We start from the raw sequence: 6,546 nt of genomic DNA, 5'->3' as shown, positions 1-6,546 counted from the left end.
TTTTTCCTGTGGCCACCATTTTCTCTCCTATGCCTGGAGCTCAAGCTGAACCGATTTGTGTTGAAAACTTATAGTAACCAGTATTGAATTTGAAGTTCTGAATTCTGAAATGTGAATGGTAGGGAAACACTCTGAATTTCATGTATTTAAGCCTATTGATAGATAGACCAAATATAACAAAGTGAAACAAATGACATCCTGTGTTTGCTGTAACTCCAGCTTGTGTCTAAAAAGCACGGTTGTTATAGTAATTGATTTTATCATACTCAAAACTAACAAAGACTTTTTAAAAATATTCTAATTACCTGGGGGAGCCTGGGTGGCTCAGTCAGTTAAGCATCTGTCTCTTGATTTCGGCTGAGGTCATGATCTCACAGTTGGTGGGTTCAAGCCCCATGTCAGGCTCTGTGCTCACAGCTCAGAGCCTGGAGCCTGCTTCGGATTCTGTGTCTCCCTCTCTCTCTGTCCCTCCCCTGCTCATGATCTGTCTCTCTCTGTCTCAAAAATAAATAAACATTCAAAAAAAATTTTTTTTAATTCTAATTACTTGGAAAAAATGAATTTCTGCTGTCTAAGTAGCAATCAGTGGTAATAAAGACTGTGAAAGTGCCTTAGAGAATGCTTAATTATCTTTTTGACATCCTCTGAGAACAATTGACAGAGGTTTATAAAAAAAAGGAAAGTTAATTAACTTGCACTAAAGACTATACCCATATAATGAAATACAAATAAAATGTTGTTAACATAGGTTGTTTGATGTATGATAGGTAATTTATGCTAAATGAAATAAGCAATAGAAACATTTTATTTTTTTATTCTTTGTAAATTTTAATTCCAGTATACTTAACATACAGTGTTATATTAGTTTCAGGTGTACAATATATTTATTCAACAATCCCATACATCACCCAGTCCTCCTCAGGACAAGCGTACTCCTTAATCCCCATCACCTATTTCACCCATCCTTCCACCTGCCTCCCTTCTGGTAACCACCAGCTTGTTCTCCATAGTTAAGAGTCTGTTTCTTGGTTTCTCTCTCTTTTTTTTTTTCCTATACTCTTTTGTTTTATTTCTTGAATTCCATTTATGAATGGAATCATGGTATCTGTCTTTCTGACTGACTTATTTTGCTTAGCATTATACTCTCTAGCACCATCCATGTTGTTACAAATGGCAAGATTTGATTTGTTATGGCTGAGTAATATTCCATTGTGTGTGTGTGTGTGTGTGTGTGTGTGTGTGTGTGTGTGTGTGTGTATTCCACATCTTTATCCTTTCATCTATCAGTGGACCCTTGGATTGCTTCCATAGTTTGGCTATTGTAAATAATGATGCTGTAAACATAGAGGTGCATATTTCCCTCTGAATTAGTGTTTTGGTATTTTTTTTAGTGTTTGGTAATTTTTAGGTTAATACCCAGTTATGTGACTCCTGAATTATAGGGTAATTCTATTTTTAATTTTTAAAGAAACCTCCATACTCTTTTCCAGAGTGGCTGTACCAGTTTGCATTCCCACCAACAGTGCAGGAGGGTTCCTTTTTCTCCATATCCTCACCAACACTTGTTATTTCTTACGATTTTGATTTCAGCCTGTCTGACAGGTATGAGGTGGTATTTCATTGTAGTTTTGATTTGCATTTCACTCATGATGAGTGATGTTGATCATCTTTTCATCAGTCTGTTGGCCATCTGGATGTCTTCTTTAGAGAAATGTGTGTTCATGTCTTCTGCCCATTTTTAATTGGATTATTTAGTTTTGGGGAGTTGAATTGTATAAGTTCTTCATATATTTTGAATACCAACACTTTATTGGGTATGTCATTTTAAAAAATTTTTTAGTGTTTATTTTTGAGAGAGAGAGAGACAGAGTGTGAGCAGGAGAGGGACAGAGAGAGAGGGAGACAAATAATCTGAAGCAGGCTCCAGACTTTTAGCTGTCAGCACAGAGTCCAATGCAGGGCTCGAACCCACAAACCATGAGATCATGACCTGAGCCAAAGTCAGACACTTAACCAACTAAGCCAGCCAGGCACCCCTTGGATATGTCCTTTAAAGTTTATGTATTCATTTTTGAGAAACAGAGAGAGGGAGAGAGAATGGGGAAGGAGTAGAGAGAGAGGGAGAGAGAGAGAATCTCAAGAAGCTTCCTCACTGTCAGTGCAGACCCCGACAGGGAGCTCAAACTCACAAACCATGACATCATGACCTTAGCCGAAATCAAGAGTCCTACGCCTAACCACCTTAGCCACCCAGGTGCCCCATTTGGATGTGTCATTTGCAAATATCTTCTCCCATTCAGTAGATTGCCTTTTAGTTTTGTTGATTGTTTCCTTCTCTGTACAGAAGCTTTTTATTTTAATGTAGTCTCAATAGTTTATTTTTACTTTTATTCCCTTGTCTCAGAAGACCTATCTAGAAAAATGTTGCTATGGCTGATATAAGAAACATTACTGCCTATTCTCTCTTCTAGGATTTTTATGGTTTCAGGTCTCACATTTAGGTCTTTAATCCATTTTGAATTTATTTTTGTGTGAAATAAGAAAGTGGTCCAGTTTCATTCTTTTGCATGTAGCTAACTAAGTTTTCCGAACACCATTTGTTGAAGGGATTATCTTTTTCCCATTGGATATTCTTTCCTGCTTTGTCAAAGATTAATTAACCATATAATTATGAGTTTATTTCTGGGTTTTCTATTTTGTTCCATTGATCTATGTGCCTGTTTTTGTGCCAGTATCGTACTGTTTTTATTACCACAGCTTTGTAGTATAACTTGAAGTTGGGAGTTGTGATACCTCCACTTGGCTTTGCTTTTCCAAAATTGCTTTGCTATTTGAGGTCTTCTGTGGTTCTGTGTAAGTTTTAGGATTGGTCTAGTTCTGTGAAAAATGCTGTTGGCATTTTGATAGGGATTGCATTAAATCTGTAGATTGCTTTGGGTAGTATGGCCATTTTAGCAGTGTTTGTTTTTCTAATCCATGAGCATAAAATGTCTTTCTATTCTTTGTGTCATCTTAAATTTCTTTCATCAGTGTTTTGTACTTTTCAGAGTACATGTCTTTCACCTGTTTAGTTAGTTTTATTCCTAGGTATATTATTATTTTTGGTGCAAGTATAATTTCTCTTTCTGCTGCTTTATTATTAATGTATAGAAACACAACAGTTTTCTGCATATTGATTTTTGTATCCTGCACCTTTACTGAATTCATTTATCAGTTCAGATAGTTTTTTGGTGGAGTCTTTTGGGTTTTCTCTATAAGTAGGTCATCCACAAATAGTGAAAGAATTTTACTTCTTCCTTATTTATTTCTTTTTGTTGTCTTATTGCTGAAGCTAGGACCTCCAGTACTATGTTGAATAAAAGTTGTGAGAGTGGATATCCCTATCTTGTTCCTGACCTTAGAGATAAAGCTCTCAGTTTTTCTCCATTGAGGATGATATTAGCTGTGGGTCCTTCATATATGGCCTGTATTATGTTGAGGGATGTTCCCTCTAAACCTACTTTATTGAGGGCTTTTTTAATGAATGGTTGCTGTATTTTGTCAAATGCTTTTTCTGTGTCTATTGAGAGGATCATTTGGTTCTTATCCTTTCTTTTATTAATGGGTTATATCATGTTGATTGATTTGCAAATATTGAACCACCCTTGCATCCCAGGAATAAATCCCACTTGATCATGGTGAATGATTTTTTTAATGTCTTATTGGATTCGGTTAGCTAGTATTTTGTTGTAGATTTTTACATCTATGTTCATCAGAGATACTGGCCTGTAGTTCTCTTTTTTTGTGGTGTTTATCTGGTTTGGGTACCAGGGTGATACTGGCCTTATACAATGAATTTGGAAATTTTCTTTCTTCTATTTTTTGGAATAGTTTGAGGAGAATAGGTGTTAACTTATCTTTAAATGTTTGGTAGAATTCACCTGTGAAGCTTTCTGGTCCTGGACTTCTGTTTGTTTGGAGTTTTGTGAGTACTGATTCAATCTCCTTGCTGGTAATTGGCCTGTTCAAACTTTGTGTTTCTTTTTGGTTCAGTTTTGGTATGTTATATGTTTCTAGGAATTTATCCATTTGTCCTAGGTTGTCCAATTTGTTGGTATATAGTTTTTCATAATATTCTTTTATAATTGTTTGTATTTCTGTGGTGTTTGTTATTTCTCTTCTTTCATATGTGATTTTATTTGATTTCTTCCTTCCTTCTTTCCTTCCTTCCTTCCTCCCTTCCTCCCTTCCTCCCTCCCTTCCTCCCTTCCTTCCTTCCTTCTTTCCTTCCTTCCTTCCTTCCGTCTTGAGTCTGGCTAGAGGTTTATCAATTTTGTTGATCTTTTGAAAGACCCAGCTCCTGGTTTCATTAACCCGTTCTATTGTTTTTTTAGTTTTTATATCATTTATTTCTGCTCTAATCTTTATTATTTCCTTCTTTCTGCTGGTTTTGGGGTTTTGTTTGTTGTTCTTTTTCCAGCTCCTTTAGGTGTAAGATTAGGTTGTTTATTTGTGATTTTTCTTGCTTCTTGATTTAGGCCTATATTGCTATTAACTTGCCTTTTAACACCAGTTTTACTGTGTCCCAAAGTTTTGGAACATTGTGTTTTCATTTTTGTTTGTTTCCATGCACCAAAACATTTTATAACCAGAGTCTTCCTTTACCTAACATGGTTCCCTTAAAAAGTATGTCCCTAGTTTGATCATTTCTCTTTATTTTCCCCTTAAATTATTTCTTCTTAGAAGTTGGCCAGACCTGCAGAGTAATCCATTGGAATGCACACCATAGGTCTCTGACCTTTCAGACATGCTCAGGGAAAACAGAATCATTATGAATGGTATTTGCAAGTCTGAAATCACCACAGGCTACTGTATAACTGTGCCTGTAGACATTGTATTGAATTTCCCAACTCAATCTTCCCTTCCTTAGTAGAGGAAAAACTCATCCTACTCGTCTTTAATCATTTTGAGGTCCTTAAACAAGAAATATTGGAGTATTTTTTAAATTACCCATTGTTACAGAATTACTTAATGAACTACTATGTAAGAAGAAAAGGTCTCTGTGATACTAATGTGAATCAAGGGCATATGTTTCAACTACCTGAGAAAGACATGGTATATTAGCATGCTTTTCTATGCCTTATAATATTATACATTATATTTTGTCATGTTATCTCTGATTTTTTCATGGGGAATAACCTAAGTGAAGGGTATTGCACCTTAAAAATTACCACTTATTCTAGACCATGTGATTTGAATATGGATTTTATGCCACCAAAGAGTAGATTATGTCTCAACATGAGCATGCAGCAGTGAATCCAAAAATTAATGAGTATCCATGCCCCTTAATATTACTATCTAGAAGACTACAATGCATTTTATACTTGCTCAGCACTGGTCTTCACAGTGTTTTTGTGCTTGATCAAGGGTCAGTACTAACCACTACTCTATGCCCTAAGTCTCATCTGATGACTTGGTGCACATTGAACTTAGAAATTAAATCTCCCTCACTCAGAGACATGCAAGAGACCACCCACACCTCTTATAGAAGAATGGTAGTTACCAGTGGAATAATACTTATAATTTCATGGAACCTTTTATATTTGCAAGGGTTTAACATCTAGCTAGAAGGCAAAAAGACTCTAGAGACAGCTCTTCTGATTATAATAAGGAGAATGAGCCAGAAAAGCTGCAATATCACAAGTAATCATGTTGGAGTAGCCAGTATCAGATTTTGCCTCCTGGCATAAACAACTAAACAATAATTGGACAGGTGATTTTACACATTGAACAACAGCTACTGCAGGATTGTGACCCCTGAGAGAATTAAAATAAACCAAGAAGCTTATAAGTCATCCTGAGATTTTTCATGGAGGCACCTTCAGAATCAGAGTATAAGAGCAAATCATGTAGATTTTGCTGAATTGGAGGGATAGAAGTTGCATTTTGATGAGGCCTTAGTAGCTGAAATTTTAAAGACATAGTGTTGAAGAGAAGAGAGGTATGCAGAAGAAGAGCGCCAGAAATCTTCAGAGAGTCCCCACTTGAGTTTGTTGCTGAACATTAATTTGTTCATGTATAGGATGAATACCTTGAAGCCAGGCCAAGGTATATTGTGAGTTATAAGATAAGCAATTCCCAGATATCACCCAGCCTTGTAAGATGTTTGAGTTACAACCTGCCATAATAGAGGTGCCTCACTGAACAATCAAGGTATTCAGTAGAGAAATCTGGAGAATCACGTCTCAGCAATAAGGCCAATTTATGCGTATAGTAAACCTAGTGTGGACTCACCTTAAACAGCTCTAAAAATAAGCCTTAAAATGACCAAGCTGTTCAATAAATAATTTAACTGTGAAGATAATTTCTTTAAAGGAAGACAAAACACTCCAGACAAAAATGCAACAAACAAAATGAACAGCACTCAATTAAAATTTACTAGACTATGAAAAACAAGAAAAATCTTAGCCACAACCAGAAGAAAAATTAGACTATTGAAAGAACCAAATTTGACAGACATGATGGAGTCAGTAGAGAAGGACTGTAAAGCAGCAATTACAAACATAA

This window comes from Panthera pardus, unplaced genomic scaffold (assembly GCF_024362965.1).
Source record: "Panthera pardus isolate Hobbes unplaced genomic scaffold, ASM2436296v1 HiC_scaffold_7, whole genome shotgun sequence".
Classification (NCBI taxonomy): Eukaryota; Metazoa; Chordata; class Mammalia; order Carnivora; family Felidae; genus Panthera; species Panthera pardus.
This window is presented reverse-complemented; position numbering follows the sequence as displayed.